The sequence below is a fragment of the Canis aureus genome, chromosome 7 (genome assembly GCF_053574225.1).
Source record: "Canis aureus isolate CA01 chromosome 7, VMU_Caureus_v.1.0, whole genome shotgun sequence".
Classification (NCBI taxonomy): domain Eukaryota; kingdom Metazoa; phylum Chordata; class Mammalia; order Carnivora; family Canidae; genus Canis; species Canis aureus.
Window position 1 is genome coordinate 69,739,574 of NC_135617.1, and position 23,638 is coordinate 69,763,211.

General features: G+C 43.4%; 1 long non-coding RNA gene across 1 annotated transcript; it reads right to left on the bottom strand.

The window, feature by feature from the left end:
• Nucleotides 1–2,216: 2,216 nt before the first annotated feature.
• Nucleotides 2,217–19,952, bottom strand: LOC144317691 (uncharacterized). The gene is made up of 3 exons (XR_013383711.1): nt 19,837–19,952; nt 7,771–7,877; nt 2,217–6,196 (listed from the first exon to the last, which is right to left on the bottom strand). It is a non-coding gene; the product is annotated as an uncharacterized LOC144317691 (long non-coding RNA).
• Between the last annotated feature and the right edge of the window lie 3,686 nt (nt 19,953–23,638).

Below are 23,638 nucleotides of genomic sequence, written 5' to 3' on the forward strand. Positions count from 1 at the left end.
AGAGGGGGGGTGTCCCATGGTCAGCTAGGGACCCATTCCCAGACGAGGAGCAGACTTCATGACCTAGGGTCTTCTCTGTGTGGTGCTGTGTTCAGCGTGGCCCAGAAGGGATGTTCTGGCTTCCACCCCGCTCCTGACACCCAGCGCTCAATGTGTAATCTGAAAAGAAAAACAAAGATGGTTTCTGTTTTACAATTGAGGAGGAGAGTCCCTGAAATGCTTTTTCAAAAGCAAACTCTCATCCTCCACATTTCTTTGATCCTGCTTCTATCAGACTATAAACTGTGACATATTTGAATTCAAATTTTATTGTTAAGAAAGGTGATTTCCACTGTTAGAGGTTCCCTTCTGGGTGACCTCCTGCAGGTATCCCCGCCCCCTGCACCCATTGCTTGATGCAAACCTTTTCAAGGAGGGGCATTAAAGACTAGGCCTAGACTGAGCTAGGGCTTGTTGTTGTTGTTGTTGTTGTTGTTGTTGTTGTTATTGTTTTAAGATCCTACTCATTTATTAGAGAGAGAGAGAGAGCAGAAGCCGCAGGAGGGGCTGAGGGAGGAGAGAAGCAGGCTCCCCGCTGAGCAGGGAGCCCCACATGGGGCTCGACTCCAGGACCTAAACCGATGGCAGACGCCTAACCCACTGAGCCACCCCCAGACTCCAGACTGAGCCCCTGAACGCAGAGAGCCGTCCTTCGTTCATCTTGGTACCTCCAGCCCTGGCTGCGGATGAATGAGAGGCTGCGGGGCTTTCACGTGGGGAGAAAGCCAACCAGTCAAGCCAACCCGGTGCTGCTCCTGGCAGGAGCTGGGCTTTTCCGTCTGCCCACCCGGCTCTTGGATCCCGGCTCAGGGATCCCTCAAACCCTGGTGCCAGCTGTCTCCAGCGCTCGGGGTCTGAACAGCGAGAGCCCTGGGATGAGGATGCAGAGGGCGTGGGCTGAGCAGCAGGGGTTCCGGGAGGCGGCAGAAGGGAAAAGAGGCCCGGCCCAGGGAATGCGGGAGAGTTTACCCCTCTGGGAGGACAGACAGGAAAAGGTTTCCATTCCTCAGAGGAAAAGGAAGGAGAGGTAACAAGGGCCCAGGAGGCGGGCCTCCAAAGGACGGTGGGCGGGGGCCGGCCCCAAACTACAGGCAGCACAGGCATCGAGCCCCAAGAGAAGCAGGTTTATGAGCCTTGAAACCCTCTGAGATGTGAGAGATAATATCCATGAAATCCAGGATTGCTAGAAAGCCACAGACTTGCTTCTCCAAACTGCTGAAAATAGAAAGTAGGAAGTGAAATTAATAGCGCTGGGGATGAGAAGGAAACCAGGCCATGTGTGCATATCTTCAAAGCAAGAAAACAAGCCCATCTTCGGAACACATTACATTCCAGGTGCTGAACCAAGCAATTTCCACTTATTATTTCATTTAATCCTCATAAAAGCCCAAGGAGATAGGTACGACAATCCTGCTTTATTGATGAAATTCTCTTAGGTTGGGTAACAGACTCCAAAGTCACAGAGCCGAACCCTGTTCTAGCAGACTCAAGAGGATGGATTTAATCACTGTGCCTGTAGCTTTGGAACCTCTGCCATGAAGACCCACAGTAAAAGACGGATCTTAGATCTGAACCCACCGCACATAGATCTAATATATAACTGAAAGGAAAAGTTCATAAAACAGCAGGTACCCTTACCACCTGCAGGGCTCGCTGATACCTTCTCTTCGTTCTGTTTTATTTAAAAGGAAATGCTAGGAACGCCTGGGTGGCTCAGTGGCTGAGCAGCTGCCTCTAGCTAGAGGGGCGATCCCAGGATTGGGGGAATCAGTCCTGCATCGGGCTCCCCGCAGGGAGCCTGCTTCTCCCTCTGCCTGTGTCTCTGCCTCTCTCTGTGTCTCTCATGAATAAATAAAATCTTTAAAAAAAAAAAAAAAAAGTAAAGAAAAATGCTGGTCACGGCCTGCTAAATGCATTTTTTTTTTTAGATTTTATTTATTTATTCATGAGCGACACAGAGAGACAGAGAGAGAGGCAGAGACACAGGCAGAGGGAGAAGCAGGCTCCACGCAGGGAGCCTGACATGGGACTCCATCCCGGGTCTCCAGGATCACACCCTGGGATGCAGGCGGCACTAAACCGCTGCACCACCCGGGCTGCCCTAAATGCATTTCTTCATCCATTAATGGGACAGGACCCCCAATGGCCCCCCCACCCATGCCCATCACACTTGGAGAAGCCCAGCATCACTGCCTCTGGCCAGTGGAGGAGGTACCCTGGACCCAGAAGAGGGCTTTACCAAGCCCCCTGAATTGCTGGGCAGGAGGATAAACATCTCCCCAGATAAACAGAGCGGACTGCAGGCCCCTCTGGAATCTCCGGGTCCTGATGAATCACACCCCAGCACCGCAGGAGAACGTGCCTCCCAGACCTTTCAGGAGGCACTGCAGGTGAGACTGGCAGTGAATGATGAACAAAGAATTAGCAGTTATGAGGGGGAGGGTGCGCACCCGCCAGGAAGCCCTTGGGCCAGGTCTGTCCCGCTGGCAGCAGGTGCCCAGTCCCGGCCACGCAGGAACTTCAGCAAAGTGCGGGGCTGACTCCCCAAAAGCCCTGCAAGGTAACTTGGGACACGTGGGCTGCTTTGTGGCTAAGTCCACTTGCTCCCAGGTGCCTGCCCATCCCAAACAGAGCACAAAAGAGATCCTCCGTGAGCGGGTTCTCTGTAAAAATGAAATCACAGAATGAGTGGAAGTGATCATTTATAGATGGCATGCCTCTGCCTCCTCCGCCAGTGTGTGAGCCCTGCAAGGGTGGGGGACTTGTTTGCCCCGCCGCCTCCTCCCCAGCACTAGCGCAGGATCGGCACTCAGTTGCGCCTGGAGAACTCAGGGGGAATGTTATCATTAATTAATCGATACCTGCCCAAAAGGACTCCAGGGACGTGGGCCAAGGTTCTGGCCTTCATCCTCTCTCCTTGCTCCTTCTTACCTGTGACTTGGGTGGAGGAACGGATGACATATTTACCAAAGTTTCAGGTGGCCAAAAAACTGGGACAGCCGAAGCACTGGATGAGAGAATCGAGGTCCAAATATAACTTAGCAGCCTGGATGGTGGGCTGACTCAAGATGAAAAATAATAGAGCTGTGTTCTCCCTCTGGGTCTCAGACTCAGCTTGCGGAACACAGGATGGGGGTGGGTAGACCTCACAGCCACATGTGGCAGGGACTTTGGTTTTTATTGGACGCTAACAAATGAGGCAGTGATGTGGCAAGGTCACCAACACTGGAGACTCGGTGCAAATACAGGCTTAGTGAACAACAGAGGGAGGTCAGGGCCCCTCTACTTATGCGGGTCAAATGACGCTGGAAGACCTGGTTTTGAATCATGAAGGGGGATTTATTAAAAGATTTATTTCTTTATTTGAGAGAGAGAAAAGGCAGGAGTGGGAGTGGCAGGGAGAGAGGGAGAATCTCAAGCAGACTCCTCACTGAGCATGGAGCCCTGCTGGAGGGCAGGATCCCAGGCCCCTGAGATCATGACCTGAGCTGAAATAAGAGTGGGATGCTTAACTGACTCAGCCACCCAGGTGTCCCATGAAGGGTGATAGTGACACATCACAGACCTTAGAGAGGAGAATATGCTGAATCTGCCCACATCAAAATCAAGGATTTCTGTTCAGCAGAGGCCACCAGAAAGGCACTGACTGGCTGGATAACATGCCAGGAGAAAATGTTATATACAATTAACACAGAATTAACATCTAGAGTTTTTAAGGAACACCTTCACGTCAATGAGAGAAAGGCAGGAAACCGGGAGCAAAGAGGCACAGGGGGTGAGCAGGCATTTCGCAGGAAAGGAAATTGGAACTGCGACCAGAGAGGCTGGGATTCACCGCTAATCAAAGGACTGCAAATTAAAACAACGGGACTCTCTAGTAATAAGAGGATAACTCTCTCCAGCAACCCTCCTGCTGAAACAACTAAATAGGCTGGATAAAATGTCCAAAATTGCATCTGTAAGGAGCTGACAAGCTGGAAGGCACAGGGCACAGGGATCAAGGAGGGAGGAGCTCAGAGGTTGCTCTCTTCCTGAGGACCTCTGCCCACCGTGGAGGGTTGAGCTCTCTTTCTGATGGCCTCTTGAGATGAATGTGTCTCCACCACAGCCCTGCGGGGGCGGGGAAAAGTCTAATGGGAGACCCCATTGCCCCCAGTAAGCCAGGTTAAGTGTAAACCAGAAGTGGACCAACCGGCCAGAATGAACAGCCTGCTTCCATTTGCCTGGGTTACCTAGGGTATCCGCGGCCTTGACTCTGAATATCTCAGCGCTGGCAGTGCCCCCAGGCTTTTGGAAGCAGCAAACACAAATTCTCTGTGGAGGAAATTACCTTCATCCCAAATTACTCCTACAAATAATTTTTCAAATATAATAACCAACATATAGTCAAAGATAACTCGGGAAACACGGAAATCAGGCTCCAGCCTGCTGCCCTAGAAGCCCGGTTCCACATCTGCCCGGCTGCTAGACTCCACATCTGACACCTAGGGGTGGGGTGGCACGGAGGGAGTGTGTGGCATCAGGAGCCGTGTGCCCCAGTGGCCAGGCATTGTGTGAGTGCATGTGTGTGCCACCCCCAAGTTGAAATTTTCTCCCTGGTGGAGCTGGTCAGGTTTCGTGGTAATCTTCTAACTTTTCAAAAACATGTGGTTGAAGAAGGGCCACTTTTCTAATTTGTAGAAAGATGCCCTAAGGCCTAGGGGCAGCCCCATGTAAAGACTTTAGATAATGGAACTATATGATACACATGATAAAATAAGTTTATTGTTGGGGATGCCTGAGTGGCTCAGCGGTTGAGTGTCTGCCTTTTTTTAATTTTTCAATTTTCAAATGGCAATTCTTTTATTTAAATTCTAGTTAGTTAACCTACAGTGTAACATTAGTTTTAGGTTGAGCGTCTGCCTTTGGCTCAGGGTGTGATCCTGGGGTCCGGGATCGAGTCCCACATCGGGCTCCCTGTGTGGAGCCTGCTTCTCCCTCTGCCTCTGTCTCTGCCTCTGTCTCTGTGTCTTTCATGAATAAATAAATAAAATCTTTTTAAAAAAATTTATTGTTGTAAAGAAATAGGTTGAATATATCTACAGGGAATAGGAAGGTAGAAAAAGTGACACGGGTACATCTTTAAAAGAACCAAACTGGACTTCTACAAATAATAAATGCAGTAAATGAAATGGAAGGCATGTTGGGAGCCTCGGGCTCGGGTTCAGGCATGGCCAAATGCAACCAACACCGTGGATAACCAGTCACAAAGATGGCACAGAAATGGCATCGAGAAACCTAGTCACAAAGACATGAATCTTGGGGTGCCTGGGTGGCTCAGTCAATTAAGTGTCCAACTCTTGGTTTTCACTCAGGTCATGATTTCAGAGTCATGATATCAAGCCCCATGTGGGGCTCTGCACTCAGTATGGAGTCAGCTTGAGATTCTCTCTCTACTGCTCCTTCTCTCTCTCTTTCTCTCTCAAATAATAAAGAAATAAATCTTTAAAAAAAAAGATATGAGGGATGCCTGGGTGGCTCAGTGGTTGAGCTTCTGCCTTCGGCCCGGGGCGTGATCCTGGAGACCTGGGATTGAGTCTCGCATCAGGCTCCCTGCATGGAGCCTGCGTCTCCCTCTGCCTATGTCTCTGCCTCTCTCTGTGTGTCTTTCTGAATAACTAAAATCTTTAAAAAAAGAAGATATGATTCTCTTAAGAGGGCAGATCCTATGTTCCTAAGGAACATGCACTTTTCCCAGAAGCACAACAAGAAAGATTTGAAGAAGACGCAGGCCAACAACACCAAGGCCAGGAGTCCCCAAGGAGGTCAAGCCCAAGATCCCAAAGGGTGGCAGCCGCAAGCTCAACTTGCCTGCATCGCTCACCCCAAGCTTGGGAAATCTGCTCGTTGCCGCATTGCCCAGGGTCTCAGGGCTCTGGAGTCCGAAGTCCAAGACCAAGGCTCAAACAAGACTCAGACTACAGCTGTGACTCCAGCTGCAGCTCCTGCTGCGGCTCAGGCTCCCAAAGGTGCCCAGGCCCCTTTGCACAAAGGCTCCAGTGCAGAGGCTCCAGTCTGCCAGTGTGAGGACAGAAGGCCGGGTGTGACCCATGGGCTTCTATCTGCATGGGGCTTGTGTCCTCCTGCGCTATTTGTACAAATAAACATGCGGCAGGATCTGTCAAAAAAAAAAAAATGAGATGAAAAATTCATGGCAATGAGATAACCTCTTTACCCCAGTCAGAGAGACCAAAGTTAGAAACGTGGGAAATATGAAACACTGGCCAAGAGCTGGGGAGCTGGGCTCCTTGGGCAACTTTTGTGGATACATAGAGAATACCGCCCTCTGGAGAGGCACCTGTGGTGCTTTGTGCTATTGGCACATGTGCCGACTCTCACCTGGGTTCAGAGCACAGAGAAGCCCTGCCCAGACCCGTGCAGAGACAGGCCTGGGAACCTTCATCCCAGCCTGTGCGGGAGTGCAAGCAGCTGGGATGAACGCCAGCATGCAGCTTGCAGTGGCCGACTTGCTTTCTTTTTTATGATTTATTGTTTATTTTAGTTAGAGAGCACAGGGCAGGGGGGGCAGAGGAAGAGTCTCAAGCAACCTCAGCACTGAGCGCAGAGCCCACTGTGGGGGCTTGATCCCATGAGCCTGCGATCACGACCTGAGCCAAAACCAAGAATCCAGCGCTCAACCAACTGAGCCACCCAGGCACCCCAGCAGTGGCTTTCTTTTTTTTTTTTTTTTTTCAGCAGTGGCTTTCTTAAAGCAGATGTGGATAGAACATTTTCAGTGGAAATAATTTACTCTAGGGATCCCTGGGTGGCGCAGTGGTTTGGCGCCTGCCTTTGGCCCAGGGCGCGATCCTGGAGACCCGGGATCGAATCCCACGTCAGGCTCCCGGTGCATGGAGCCTGCTTCTCCCTCTGCCTGTGTCTCTGCCTATCTCTCTCTCTCTCTCTCTCTCTCTCTGTGTGACTATCATAAATAAATAAAAATTTTTAAAAAAAAGAAATAATTTACTCTGTAGCCTGTGGAAACTGAAAGAGGAAGAAAGCTTATATTTAAGGGGCTCTAAATAGGAAGGCAAGGTGATTTTTCACGTTGAGATGATTACAAATTTTAACAATATTTTACATTTTAACAATATTTTATTTGTTTTGCTTCATAGCATTAAAATCACTTAATCGGTTTGGTTAAAGTCAAACAGATAGAAGAAAGAATCCAGATTATATGATGTGGCTCTTTTAGGAAAATAAAATACTTTAATAACGTCAGTAATGGTCGTCTCTTCACAGAGTCTAACAAAAATAAACTCATGGTCAAAATACAAAACTGACCAATTAACTGGACAGAGTTTACCTCCCAGTGACTCCACAATTATTTACATCCTCTATTTTTCCTAAATTTATTAGCAGAATCGTCTTTCTATATTTCTTTGGATACATTTGCAAAGTTAATGATTAATTTTAATTAGTTAATTATTCAATGGTATTAATATCATTTTAAAGTCCCCATAGTAAAATGTAACCTAGAGCCAGATCTGAGGGGTGAAGATCATGTATAAAATTTCTATCAAATGATAAGCACTAACTTTTGTTGAAAGTTGATTAAATCAAGAAACCCAGACCAGCATTTTAAGTAAGTCACAAATTGAATCAACCTGATTAAAATCAGACCCTCTAACTCCATATACTAGGTGCAATTTATGCTGATAATATTTAAGACAGTTGGCGATTCCCGATTACCTCAGTGATCCCTGGATGATGATTCTTGGAAGAGCTGGACAGGCAAGGGGGGTGGGGGTGCTCCAACCTACATTTGGAGCGGGCACATTGCAGTGGCCTCTCTGGACCTGGAAACAAAGGATTGACAGCTGAAAAGTATTGCCACCAATTGGCTTTAACTTGTCCTGGTTTACTGATGTAAAATTGCTTAGGTTGAAGGTATATTTGCAAACTCCTTATTAGATCAAATTTACACTGACTTGCTTTGTTGTACTCAGAATGCTCAGATACATTTTTATTAGCTTCTGGGAGCTCCGGGGGTTTCTCATAAGTAAGCTTCTTGTTAATTGCCTTTTTCGTACATAAGCAAAATCTCAAATTGGAAAAATGAAAGGAAATGAGGAATGAAAGTTTCTTTACTTAAAATGCAACTCTTTTGTAGCTTTAATGCATTCGTTTTCCTTTTTCACTACTTACTCAACATGTTTTTATGATCCATGGGGTTAACTGGCCTCAATTAAAATTGGAACTTAGAAAAAATATGTATGTAGTCCAAATGATGGTGTTTTTTTCCAGTAATAGTTCTTTTTTTAATAAATTTATTTTTTATTGGTGTTCAATTTGCCAACTTACAGAATAACACCCAGTGCTCACCTCAGTGCCCGTCACCCATTCACCCTCCAGTAATAGTTCTGAGGAACAATGGGGTCAATTTGAGAAAGCATGATCTTTACAATCATTCGACCTGAGTTTTAATTGGAGTCCACCAATTAGCTATAAATTAATGATTCTTTGGCAGTTTCTGTTCTGTCGAATGGGAATTTCACCTTCCTTGCAGTTGATATGAAGGTTAAAGATATGAATAAAGTGCCTGTCACATGAGAGACAGTGTTTGTAGTATTCCCTAGTGTGAGTCTGGCCAGAGTTTGATGGTTTAAGCATGTCAATCTTGTGGGGGTTTTGCCTTGTTTTTTTTTTTTTTTTTAAGATTTTATTTGTTTATTCATGAGAGGCACAGAGAGAGAGAGAGGCAGAGACATAGACAGAGGGAGAAGCAGGCTCCATGCAGGGAGCCCGACATGGGACCCGATCCCAGGTCTCCAAGATCACAACTTGGGCTGAAGGCAGCACTAAACTGCTGAGCCACCGGACTGCCCTGCATTGCTTTTATATATAGCATGACCTGGTGGACAGTTCTTGCCCTTCTGTATACTCTTTTCGATGTGATTTAATTTCCACCTGAACTTGAGACATATCTGAGTTCATTGATTTAATGATTTAATCTTCACTATAGCCTATGAAGGTCACTCCTGAAGGCCATCAACATGAGTTCACAATCCAAAACTGGAAAACCCACAAGGAAATAATCCACCATGAATGAAAATTTACCTACCTAACAAAGAGCAGGATTAGACCCTGGATCACTTCAGACAATGGAATTAGTATAAGCTTCAAGCTATAAGTATGTTAAAAGTTATTGACATCATAAAACAAAGAATCAAAAGCATGAGAAATAACAGAATGTTATAAAAAAAAGGTCCAGTATCAATGATTACAAATGATTATTATAAACTCAATGGATGAATTAAGCAAATGATTACAAGTAGCTGAGGTTAAGGGAGCCTGGGTGGCTCAGTCAGTTAAGCATCCAACTCTTGGTTTCGTCTCAGGTCATGATCTCAGGGTGGTGAGATCGAGCCCAGTATTGGGCTCTGTGCTCAGCATGGAGTCAGCTTGAGATTCTCTCTGCCTCTCTCTTTGCCCCTCCCCCTTCTCACACACATTCTTTCTCTGGAATAAATAAATCTTTAAAGAAAAAAAAGTAGCTGAGCTTAGAATTGAGCACTAGAAGATAGATCTGACAAAATTATCTAAAATGTAGCACAGAAAAAGGGATGCCTGCTGATTTAGTGGGTAGAGGGTACAACTCTTTATCTCGGGGTCATGAGTTCAAGTCCCAAGTTGGATGTAGAGCTTAAATAAATAAATAAATAAATAAATAAATAAATAAATAAAAATGGTGAGTTAAAAAAATAAAATGTAGCAAGAAAAATAATAGAGGAAAAGGTATAGTGGGTAGAGTGAGATGTTTGAACAAATATCTGTAAAAAAATCTGAGCACCAGAGACTCAAAAGAATGACAGGGAATGGAGAAAATGCTCATTTATTTACCAATTTATTCAACAACTAAGCACCTAAAGTGTGCCAGGCATAATCTTTCACCAATAATGAGGTGATGAGATCATGGTTGATCATCTTCCAGAACTGATTTTGGACAAGAATTCTCAGTCTCAGGAAATTAATTCCAAGATACACTACTAAATATTCATCCAGATACACCAGAGAGAAACTGAAGAACTCAAAGATGGGGAAACCTTTGAAAAGAAACCAGAAAGAAAACATGTTTTCCATAATACAGTGATGCCAGGACCAATAATAAATTTCTCAACAGCAACTATAGAAACCCCAAGACAGAGGATTATTGTCTTCCTAGTTCTTAGAGGAAATACCTGATACCTTGGACCGTCACACCTAGCTAATCCATTATTTGAGGATAAAAGTGCCTTGAACCTTGAACCTAAATCCTTACTGATTTTTCAGATAATTGGAGAAATATGAATATAGACAAATTTAGATTGTATGGGGAATTATTCTTTTGTTAGAATGATATTGTGGGTAAGTAGGAAATGTCCTTATTTTCAAAAGATGAATACTCAAGTATTCAGGGGTGAAATCTCTTGATGTATGTAATAACTTTCCAAAAACCACAATGAGGGCAGCCTGGGTGGCTCAGCGGTTTAGTGCCGCCTTCAGCCCAGGGCGTGATCCTGGAGACCCAGGATTGAGTCCCACGTCAGGCTCCCTGCATGGAACCTGCTTCTCCCTCTGCCTGTGTCTCTGCCTCTCTCTCTCTCTCTCTCTCTCTAATGAATAAATAAATAAAATCTATTAAAAAACATAATGAGCTATTATTTCATCTAGTCATATTGTCAAAAGTAAAAAAGAAAAGTCTGAAAATACCAAGTATTGGCATTGGTGGAGGCATAAATTGGCTAACTGGAAAGTAATTTGGTATCAAGTGGTAGAGTCAAAGATGCAGTTTCCTTCTGCCCATTGATGCTGCTGATGGAGAAGTTGGTCAAGAGGATGTAATGGCCATTTGACCCTTGAGCTGAACCCAAGGCTCATCACACACTCCCCTCTCCTTGGAATGTACATTCTCCCTTCCATTCTCATGGTGGGAGCCTTTTTCAAATACGAAGCCTTGAGAAAGAAATATGTTATTGAGACCACCTAGATGGGATACATGACTGAAACAAGTTAAAGCCTCTATATAAACTTATAAGATTTGGTGGGTGGGTGCTGGGGATCTATTCACTGCCCAAGACAAGCCCATAAGTAATTTCCCTTGCTTATTAAAACTGCCACCTACCAATCTGAGGTGCCCCACCTCTTTATTCTGTCTCTCCCTCCCCCTGTAGATGGGGACTAGTTTCAGATTATACCAGGAAACTCCTAATGCTGTGAACCAACAGTGACATTTTAACTTTATATCCTAGCGAAAGTCTACATGTTCAGAGGCATAAGCTAGATGGTCCTACCATACTGTGTGCTAGTTAGCAGTTAAATATATATGTCCTTCCGTCTTCAGCATGCATTTTCCAACACTTCCCAGTCTTTTGTTTATTGGAACTTCCCTGGAATCTATCACACAGAAGTGCTATCTGAAGATTTTATTTATTTATTCATGAGAGACACAGAGATAGACATAGGCCAAGGGAGAAGCAGGCTCCATGCAGGGAGCCCAATGTGGGACTTGATCCTGGGACTCTAGGATAATGTCCTGAGCCAAAGGCAGGCACTCAACCACTGAGCCACACAGGTGTCCCCAGAAGTCCTATCTAAAAAAAGCCCCCAAAGCCCCAATTAGCAAGGGGCACAATCTTAGCATAGAACTTTGTGCAAGAATGTTTATTATCTAACAGCTGGATCAGTAACATAGTATTGTGAATACTGCATCACCTGTGATGTGAGGTAGCCAAGAATGTTTGCTTTAAATCTAATCAAGCCTGGAACACCTGGGTGGCTCAGCGGTTGGGCATCTGCCTTCGGCTCGGGGAGTGATCCTGGAGTCCTGGGATCGAGTCCCACATCGGGCTCCCTGAGTGGAGCCTGCTTCTCCCTCAGCCTATGTCTCTGTGTCTCTCATGAATCAATCAATCAATCAATCAATCAATCAATCAAATCAAGCCTTTGGACCCTAAATTACAGTTATAAGGAAATATAGAGGAAAGAGGAACAGGCTAAACACCACCATAAGGAAACAATCAGACCCAGAAGCGAGGATATTTCATAGGACAACCAGCCTATTCCACCGAATCAGTGTCACAAAAAAAGAGTTTGAAATTAAAAGAGGCTTAAGGGACACAATAAATAAACTGATGCAGGATGTCGTTCTAGATTGGATCTAGTTTGGAAAAACAGACACCATGGGGATAATCTGAATTATCTGATAAATCTGAATCTGATAATCTGACACCATTGGGGAAATCTGAATATGAAATGGACATTTGATGATATTAAGGAATTACTACTGTTCCTGTTGTTAGATGTGTTTGTATTAATTTGGCCTATGTGAGTAAGAGTTCTTTTCAAAATGTAGGCACAAATATTTAAGACTGAAATATCAAGACATCTAAAATTCTGGATGTTAAAAATGTAAAGTAAGTTAATTTTTTAAATGTTTTTTAAAGACTTTATTTATTAATAGAGACAGAGAGAGAGAGAGAGAGAGAGAGAGGCAGAGAGAGAAGCAGACACCATGCAAAGAGCCTGACATGGGACTCGATCCCAGGTCTCCAGGACCACGCCCTGGGCTGCAGGCGGCACTAAACCGCTGCACCACCGGGGCTGCCCAAGTTAATTTTTTTAAGTGAGGGTGAAATAAGGTCATCTTCCTTCAAAGAAAAACTCAGAGTGGAAGATTCCTAAGGGCTGTATTTCAGGATGAAGGAAAAATGGGACATTGAGATGCAAGGGAGAAAAATTTACAAATAAAGACTTGAGTACATGTAAACATGTTTAGATTATATAAAGCAATAATAATAGCATAAATATGGGGTATATAAAATAAGTTACAACTGTGTACTAGATACAGTAACACATCAGATGGAAGGGAGATGGTCAGTGTAGTAGCACTCAGAGGCCCTTTATTTTTCTGAAAGAAGGTACAGAAGTTAAGTAAATTTAAACTGGCAGGTATGCATGTTAAAATACTAAAGATTTTATTTATTTTTTTAGAGAGAGTGTGAGTGTGAGGAGGGACAGAGGGAAAGGGAGAGTCAGCATCTTAAGCTCCATGCTCCGTGCGGAGGCCAGCATAGGGCTTGATCTCATGACCCTGAGATCATGACCTGAGCCGAAATCAAGAGCTGGATGCCTAACTGACTGAGCCATCCAGGCACCCCTATTTTATTTTTTTAAAGTAATCTCTACCCCCAACATGGAGCTCCAGCTTACAACACCAAGATCAAGAGTTGCATGCTCTACCAACTGAACCAGCCAGGTGCCCCAAAATATTAAAGATATTTACCAAAAGAATAAAAACAGGAGTATAACTTTCAAACCTCTAGAAAGGAAATAAAGGAAAAAAGAAAACACAATCATCCCAAATGCAAGCAGGAAAGAAGGAAGAAGCATCATAAGAAAGTCACAAAGCACAAGATGATAGTAATAGGTCCAAATATATCACTAATCAGAATAGATATTATCTTCCTATCTTTCCAAGGATTGTTGGGTTGGAAGAATTTTAAATATGAAGCCATATGCTATTTACTAGAGCATATATAAAACAAAGAGGTACAGAAAAGTTTAAAATAGATAGATGCAAAAAAAAACCATATCAGACAGGGTGCCTGTGTAGCTCAGTTGGTTAAGCATCTATTGATTTTGGCTCAGGTCATGATCTCAGGGTCCTGGAAGCAAGTCCTGTATTGGGCTCAGTGTGGAGTCTGCTTAAGATTCTCTCCCTTTCCTTCTGCCCCTTTTGCCACTGCTGCATGCTCTCTCTCTCTCTCTCTCAAAAAATAAAAAAAATTAAAAAGACATAGCAGACAAAAAACTAACATAGAGAGAGGATCGGGGACACCTGAATGGCTCAGTGGTTGAGCGTCTGTCTTCAGCTCAGGGCATGATCCTGAGGTCCTGAGATCGAGTCCCACAGTGGGCTCCCTGAAGGGAGCCTGCTTCTCTTTCTGCCTATGTCTCTGCCTCTCTCTGTGTGTCTCTCATGAATAAATAATGAAATCTTAAAAAAAAAAAGAAATGAAGAGGATCACCATCAACAAAATGAAAAATCAACCTACTGAATAGGGGAAGATTTTTGCAAATGATATATCCAGTAAGGGGTTAATATCCAAAATACATAAAGAACTGAGCCTGGGTCGCTCAGTCAGTTTGCTTTTAGCTCAAGTCAAGATCCCAGCTTCTGGGATCAAGCCCCCACATCAGGCTTCTGCTCAGCAGGGAGCCTGCTCCCCCTGTTTGTGCTCTCTCGATCTCTCTCTGTCAAATAAATAAAATCTTTTTAAAAAGAGCTTATAAAACTCAACCCCAAAAAACCCACAAATAATACATATGGCTGCCCAACAGATACATGAAAAGATGCTCCACATCACTCATCATCAGGGAAATGCAGATCCAAACCAAAATGAGATATTACTTCACACCTGTCGGTGTGGCTAGAATCAAAAAGACGAAAAACAAGTGTTGGCAAGGATCTGGAGAAAAAGGAATCCTCCTGAACTGTTGATAGGAATGTAAATTAGTGCAGATGCTGTGTGTGGATAAGAGTATGGAAGTTCTTCAAAAAATTAAAAAATAGAAATATCATATGACCGAGTAATTCTACTATTGTGTATTTACTCAAAGAAAATGAAAACCCTAGGGGCTCCTGGGTGGCATAGTCAGTTAAGCATCTGACTTTTGGTTTCAGCTTAGGTCATGATCTCAGGACGGGGGGCTGAGCCCCGAATTGGGCTCCATGCTCAGTGTGGAGTCTCCTTAAGACTCTCTCCCCCTCTGTCCTTCCCCACCTTGTGTACTTTCTCTCTCTCAAATAAATAAAGAAATCTTTAAAAAAGGAATATGAAAATGCTAAATTGAAAAGACATATAGACCCCCCACCATGTTTATTGCAGCTTAATTTATAAGAGCCAAGATATGGAAGGAGCCCAAGTGTCCATTGAGAGATGAATGGGTAAAGAAGTAGTATATATGCACAGTGGAATATTACTCAGCTATGAAAAAGAATGACATCTTGCCATTTGCAACAACATGGGTGGACCTAGAGGGTAGTATACTAAGTGAAATAAGTCAGAGAAAGACAAATAATATATGATTCACTCATATGTGGAATCTAAAAAATAAAACAGATGAATAAACAAACAAAAAGCTGAAACAGACACATAAGTACAGAGGACAAACTGACAGTTGCCAGAGGGGAGCAGGGCAGGGTGCTGGGCAAAGTGGGTGAAGAGGAATGGGAGAAATAGGCTTTCATTATGGAATGAATAGGTCACAGGAATGAAAGGCACAGCATAGGGAATATAGTCAATGGTATTGTCACAGTGTTATATGATGACAGATGTCAAATGTTACCACACTTGAAGTGAGCATGGCATAACCTATAAATTAGCCAGATCACCACTATACACCTGAAACTAATGTAACATTGTGTGTCAACTATACTTCAATAAAAATGAAATAAAATAAAATAAAATGCCTGATGATTTTTATTTTTTTATTTTTTCCTGATGAGTTTTTTTAAAAAAATGAAGAGGATCTCTATATAATCACAGATGATATAATGCACAAGGAAGAGTTTAAAATTCTTAATTGTATGCACAAAATAACATAGTTTATTTTTTTAAAAGATTATTTATTTATTCTTAGAGACACAAAGAGAGAGAGGCAGAGACACAGGCAGAGGGAGAAGCAGGCTCCATGCAGAGAGCCTGACGTGGGACTCGATCCAGGGTCTCCAGGATCACACCTTAGGTTGCAGGCAGCGACAAACCGCTGCGCCACCAGGGCTGCCCCATATTCTTTATAAATATAAGAAGCAAACACTAACAGAACCAAAAGGAGAGATTTATAATTCCCAATGGCAATGGGTGATTTAACATGTATCTGAGAACTATCTAGATTAGGTAGACAAAGTGAGAAGTAGATTAGCACCCCATAGATAAGCAATCTTGCATACAAATATTAGAGAATTCACGTTCCTGTCAAGTCCATGTGGGACACTTACAAAAATGGCAAAAATTGACTGTGTATTGGGGAAAAAGTAAGTCTTAGCAAATTGCAAAGGTCATTATCATAGAAGACAATATGCTTAGACTACAATGCAATCAAGTTAAAATCAATCTTTTAAGAAGATACTTTTTAAAAAATATTTTATTTATTCTTGAGAGACACAGGCAGAGGGAGAAGCAGGCTCCTGGGGGGAGCCCGATGTGGGACTCGATCCCAGGATTCCAGGATCATGCCCTGAGCAAAAGGCAGGTGCTCAACTGCTGAGCCACCCAGGATCCCACACACGCAACTTCTAAGATGAGTCAGAAGTCCAGTAAAGGGACTACATCTCGAATATAAATAGCACCTGCAGCTGGAATCCCACCAGATTAAGTCACAGTCATTTTTCTAGGATTACACTTGACTTGCACAGACCAAACTGGTGAATTAAATGGGAAGGGTTAGGAGTCACTAGCTCTGCTTCTTTCAAGTCTTTGATGGGAGTGTCAATGTCTTCATTTCCCTCAGAGATGCAGTGTTGCTTCTGGTTTACTATCTTGGCAGGGAGTGGAGGTTCCAGAGGCTTCCACTTATCCCTGCCGACCATCACGACCCCATAATGATCCCATAGGTAAGAGCCAATGTGGGGATTCTGACATTGGCCAAACATCTATTCCAATTACATTCTCAGGAACCAGGGAAATAGCCCCAGGGTGAGTTCATGGGCCATGGGCCTGTTGAGAGTCACACTTGGGAGTTGAGATTCTATCACCTATCCATCAGATACCCCTACTCTGGGTAGGGGTGAGCCTTGCTGGCATTTTGAATCCCAAGGAATTAGCATCAGTTCAGAGCCATTGTCTAGTAGCCCCCGAAAGGCCCAGGTAATTCCTTTTCCCCAGTGCACTGTCACTCCAGTAAATAGTTGTGCGTTCCTTTGGGAATGCTTGAAGGAAGATTAAGGTATTTATTTTTGGCGGTGGAGCAAGGTCCTTTCTCTAGGGAACCTGGCTTTTTGAAAGTGCTTTGGGTCTGCAAACTGACTGGGTTTGGGTCTGGACACTGAGTGAGAGGGCATCATACTCTACTATGGTGACCCAAGTTAGGTGATTGGCTACCAGATGTAGAGTTTTTCCTGTTACATGGATCAAGCAATTCTAGTAGGCTGATTATCTATTTCATCCTAAAGACACCATGATCAATTAGTTACCACTAGAGATCTCCACAGGCCAAGGCATTCTGATTAATGAACCATCCCCAATGCCCTTTACGGTTGAGGTGCCCACCCTGTGTTTGACAGTTAAGTGCTTCTATTTGGCCTCTGCTACAATGGAACAGTACCAACATCCTCATTGAAATCAGACGTGCATGGGCAGCCCGGGGGCTTAGCAGTTTAGCGCAGCCTTCAGCCTGGAGTGTGATCCTGGAGACCCAGGATCAAGTCCCACGTCAGGCTGCCTCCATGGAGCCTGCTTCTCCCTCTGCCTGTGTCTCTGCTTCTTTCTCTGTGTGTGTCTCTCATGAATAAATAAATAAAATCTTTAAAAAAAAAATCAGAAGTGCAGTTTAATCAGCCATTAGAAATGACAAATACCCACCATTTGCTTCGACGTGGATGGAACTGGAGGGTATTATGCTGAGTGAAGTAAGTCAGTCGAAAGACAAACATCATATGGTCTCATTCATTTGGGGAATATAAAAAATAGTGAAAGGGAATAAAGGGGAAAGGAGAGAAAATGAGTGGGAAATATCAGTGAGGGTGAGAGAACATGAGAGACTCCTAACTATGGGAAATGAACAAGGGGTAGTGGAAGGGGAGGTGGGCGGGGGGTTGGGGTGACTGAGTGACAGGCACTGAGGGGGGCACTGGACGGGATGAGCACTGGGTGTTATGCTATATGTCGGCAAATCGAACTCCAATTTAAAAATATACAAAAAAAAAAAAAAAAAGAAGTGCAGTTTAAAAGTGGCATCCCTGGGGCACCTGGGTGGCTCAGTCAGTTGGGCATCTGCCTTCGGCTCAGGTCATGATCCCAGGATCCTGGGATCAAGCCCCACATCAGGCTCCCTGCTCAGCGGGGAGTCTGCTTCTCCCTCTCCCTCAGCCCCTCCTCCTAGCTTGTTCTCTTTCTCTCTCTCTTTCTCTCCCTCTCTCTCTCTCTCAAATAAATAAGTAAAATCTTAAAAAAGAAAGTGGCATTCCCTACAGTCATAACTGGCCTACAAGGGAGAGAAACCACAGACCTTTTAAAGGATAGAGGTGCTTCCCTCACAAATATATTTCACAATGCCTTCCCCCTTCACATAGAATATAGTTAGGGGATAGGTCACACATGATAAATCCAATCCAACATGGCAACCTCCCTGCACATCTGGATTTCCTCCTTCACTTCACACCAGAAAAGCTCTGGCATCTTGACTGCATTAAATTAAACCTCATTAAACTGGAATATTGAGTTCAAGTTTCAGTCAACCAACCAAATAAATTAAAGTCACCTCTAGCTACACAAGCTAACATACTACATCTGGAATTCTAGTAAGCATATTTATACAAAAAATTTGATATAGTGGGAGCGTCTGGTTGGCTCCATTGGAAAAGCAGGTTTTTTTTTTTTGTTTGTTTTGTTTTGTTTGTTTTTTGATCTCAGGGTTGTGAGTTCAAGCCCCAAAATGGGTGAAGAGATTACTTACATAAATTTAAAAATGTTTAAAATTTTTGATATAGTGTTTTTTTTTTAATTTTTCTGATCTAGTGTTATATATCTTGCCCTCCTTGATTTACCAACCTAAGAACCCATTCCCACACATATTCTGCAGTTACTACCAACACATGTTAGAAAAGTTCTGCAATTCTTTTTAGCCTAAATTACTTTCTCCTGGGTTGTATTGTGTTCCTGTACCTCTGGAGCATGCTAAGGCTTACACTATTTATGGGCCTAGTGGCAAAAGGGGGTGGCTGTGGTGGATCCTGAGGAGAAGAATTATCATCCTCTTTCAAGGCATCTGCTTCAGGTCAGATTGTCACAAGTTTTTTAAGTAGAGAAAAACTATCACTTTCAGACATGAGAGGGCAAACTCTGGGGGCTCAGTATGACCTGGGGGTTCAAGATTATCAGTTTTATTTGGATGTCTCAATTCATTTGGGATGTCTCAATTTCAAGGTTCAGAATCCCATTCTTTCCAGATCAGTGCCTAACTTTCACACGACAAACTTGGCAAGACTGTTAATTCAATAGCCATTATAATTCAGCAACCTACACAATTAAATTTTGGTTTTGATTTTTAGTAATATCAGCCCTGGAACTATAAGAAATAAGAAATTCCTTTAGGGTGGGATCCCTGGGTGGCACAATGGTTTGGCGCCTGCCTTTGGCCCAGGGCGCGATCCTGAGGATCCGGGATCGAATCCCACGTCGGGCTCCCGGTGCATGGAGCCTGCTTCTCCCTCTGCCTGTGTCTCTGCCTCTCTCTCTCTCTCTGTGTGTGACTATCATAAATAAATAAATAAATAAATAAATAAATAAATAAATAAATAAATAAATAAATAAATTTAAAAGGGAAAAAAAAAAAAGAAATTCCTTTAGGGTTATCATGGAAGCTTCCATACTTGAGCTGAGACTTAATAGACTGAGCTATTATTTTCCTTTTATAAGTGCTCAAGTATACTAAAAAAAAAAACAAAAACAAAAAACAAAAACAAAAAAACCTGTCCCACACCACAATCTTTATAGTCAAAATCTTTAAGATTTTTTTAAAAGTAATCTCTACACTCAACACGGGGCTCGAACTCACAACACCAAGATGAATAGTTGCACACTCCACTGAGTGCCAGGCCATTGGCACTTTTCCTGGTCATCGTTAGTGTCATAACAGTGAAAGGCCACAACCACATAGACTCCCAAGGCATGTGCTTCATTTGGCACTTCATCACAATCAACTACATATGATAGATAATCCAAGTAATTGTGATGCCACTGCATGCTATGGATTACTAGCAGCCCATTTCTCATTGACAAAGAGATCAGTGCCATGCTCAAGCCGAAAGGTGTTACCAAACCAATGCCCAAATGCCACCTCCATGGGTCTACTTCCTAGGACCATTCCTGGTACCAATTCTTTATTACTTTGTGTCTAATTGAGAGACAGAAACCACATAGTAATTTAAACAATGTAGCTTAATGTAAAGAATTGTTAAACAATGATAGGTCAGTAACTACAAAGAAGTTAAGAAGTATCCTAAAGCTGAGGGGAATGCCCAAGCCTATGGCTCAGAACTTACTGGAGAAGGTATGGCCGCAACCTACTGGATGGCAGAGAAGTTTGCTGGGTTTCCCAGGCCAGAGCTAGTCAGCAAGCAGGCAAGCAGGACACAATCCTCCAGAGCGTGGGTGAACTGAGGCTGGTGGGCAGACATGCAGAGACAGCTGAGGCATGTAGAATATGTGGTGTTCACCTCAAGTGGGAAATAACTGGGTTGAAGCAAGCTGAGGCTGGTGGGTGGGCAGGCAGAGGGAGTCGGGGCACTGCACAGCCATGAGGCCTGGAGTGTACTGGGTCTGCACTGGGGCCTCTGGGGCTTCATGGTGGCTGCAGGGCTGCATTCTCTGGGTACGTGGCTGGAGCAGAGCACTCCTGGATGGTTCCTGTCTAGGCCAACACAAACACACACATACACACATTGCTGATCGACCATGTATCAGGGGGAATAAAAGCAAAATGCTGCATATTGGAACCAGGAAGAAAAATTCCGTTCTTCCTTTTGTCCTCCTGTGCCCTCTACATTATACTCACTCTACAGAAGAAGTGCTTAAATAGTCCAGTCCATTACTGCAGAGCAAGTTCTGAAGGGTGAATTTGGAGCTGAGTGTTAATAAATTGATAGCTGGCATAATACTCTCAATTACTTTGCTATAGTGCTTATATACAAACAGTTCCGGCGGGGGAGGAGGGGGGGAGAAGAAGAGAAGGAATGTGCTTACAACTCATTTGTCAGGCTATTGCAACATTTATTTATTTAAAACTATTTATTCATCTCCTACTATGTACTAGGTCGTTGTAGGTCCTAGCATTACAGTAATGAACAAAAGAGATCAATTGCCTGCTCTCATAAAACTCACATTGTAATGAGTGAAGACAGACAATAAATAAACAAACATAAAAAGATATCAACTGGCTATAAATGATGTGCAAATAAAGCAAGAAAGGGCTGCCAAGTGAAGAAGAGACCCCCCCCCCCTTTCAGCTATGATGGGGTAGCTTGTTCTTGTCACCAAGAACAAGCTAGGCTGAATAAAGCTAAAAACAAAACAAAACAAATTTTATTTGAAGGCATCAGACAGCTACCAAGACAGCCAGAATTTGAGGGGCCAAGTTTCCAAAAAGAATGAAAAATCATTGAGGTGCGTCCAAATTCTACTCAATTCTTCATAAAGAATAAGTCTTTGCTAGTTTATAAGTGGCACAGGGTGAGACACTAAGAAGCTGGTCAGAAAGTGGCCACTAAGAGGCCAAGAAGCTCAGCAGGTTCCTCAATGACCTCACAGGGATGAGGGGGGCTCTTGAGACAATCAGGACCTGAGGGGCCCAGATCCTGGGGAGGAGAGTCCCCCCAAATGACTTTCTTTGTGAAGCATTTGCCTCTTTGCAAGGGGCACAGTGGGAGGCTGAGGAGCTGAAAGGAAAACATATACCAAGGGGATGAGAATCTAAACGGAGTTCTTGGCTATCTCATGGTGTTAGGGACGTAAAACATGGAGTTCAGGCCAGTTAAGGAGGAGAGTTCCCTATAAACCCCAGGCTGTCAGTTAAATAAGATCTAAATCCTTGGAGTTAATGGAAAACCAGAAATCTAGGACACCTGGGTGGCTTAGTGGCCGGGCATCTGCCTTTGGCCCAGGGTGGTGGTGATCCTGGGGTTCTGGAATCGAGTCCTGAGTCCGGCTTCCTGTGAGGAGCCTGCTTCTCCCTCTGCCTGTGTCTCTGCCTCTTTGTGCCTCTCATGAATAAATAAATAAATAAATCTTAAAAAAAAAAATAAAGGAAAACCAGAAATCAGAAATAGAGAAAGCCTTACAGAGCACAACAGCCACAGATTATTAGTTCAATTCCTGATCAATGTATCTGTCGTATCTCTAACTTCCTGCCTAGAGAAGCTAAAATAAGTCTTCTCTGAAAAAAGATAACTTCATCTAGAGTCTCTACAATTTTTTTTTTTTTACAATTTTCACATAAAATATTCAGCATTGAATAAAAACGTACCAGTCATGGAGCACCTGGATGGCTCAGTTGGTTGAGTATCCAGCTCTTGGTTTCAATTGAAGTCATGATCTTGGGGTTGTGGGACTGAACCCCATTATGGGCTCCACACTGGGCTTACTGTCTGCTTGGGAGTCTTTCTCTCCTTCTCCTTCTGTCCCTCCCCTTGCTCATGCTCTCTCTTTAAATAAATAAAATCTTAAAAAAAAAAAAAAAAGAAAAAAAGAAAGACCAGGCATACCAAGAAATGGGACCAAGAAAGAAAGTCAATAGGAATGGACTCTTAGGTGATCCAGATATTGAGGTATCAGATGAAGATTTTAAAATACCTAATTAATATGTTTAAGAAAAAAGATGAGGGATCCCTGGGTGGCGCAGTGGTTTAGCGCCTGCCTTCAGCCCAGGGCGCGATCCTGGAGACCCGGGATCGAATCCCACGTCGGGCTCCCGGTGCATGGAGCCTGCTTCTCCCTCTGCCTGTGTCTCTGCCTCTCTCTCTCTCTGTGTGACTATCATAAATAAATAAAAAAAAAAATAAATAAAAAAAAAAAAGAAAAAAGATGACACAATGGAGAGTTTTCAGGAGAGCTGGAATCTATAAAAATCAATAAAGTGGAAATTCTAGGGACAACTGGGTGGCTCAGTGATTGAGCGTCTGCCTTTAGCTCAGGGAGTGATCCTGGATTTCCAGGATTGAGTCCCACATCGGGCTCCTTGCATGAAGCCTGCTTCTCCCTCTGCCTGTGTTTCTGTCCCTCTGTGTTTCTCATGAATAAATAAATAAAATCTTTTTTAAAAAGTGGAGATCCTAGAATGTAAAAATACAGTAAATGAAATGATAACTTAATAGATTTGACAAAATTGACACAGCTGAAGAGAGATTAGTGACCAGAAAAATGAGTTAGTAGAAAATATTCAGACTGAAACAGAGACAAAGAGATTAAAAATACCAAAAAGAGCATAAGATACATGTAAGAAAGGGTAAAAAGTGTAACATATGTGTGGTTGGAATTCTAGAAGATGAAAAGACCGAGAATGTGACAGAAGCAGTATTTGTTAGAATCATGGCTGAAAATTTTCCCAATAATTAATTAATAAACATCAAACTACAGATTCAAGAAACACACACACTTATGCATATCATAATAAAACTGCTGAAAACCAAAGAGAGAGGGGAAAAAATTACAGCAAATAGCTGTTGCTGCATTCAAAATCCAAAAAGACCAACAGTCACTGTGCATCTTTTTGGTAGCAGAAGACGTAAGGTGCAGTAAGTTCCCCTCTACCTTGGAGATGTATCTGGACACCTTTTTCTTCACTAATATGAGCCCCAAATCTG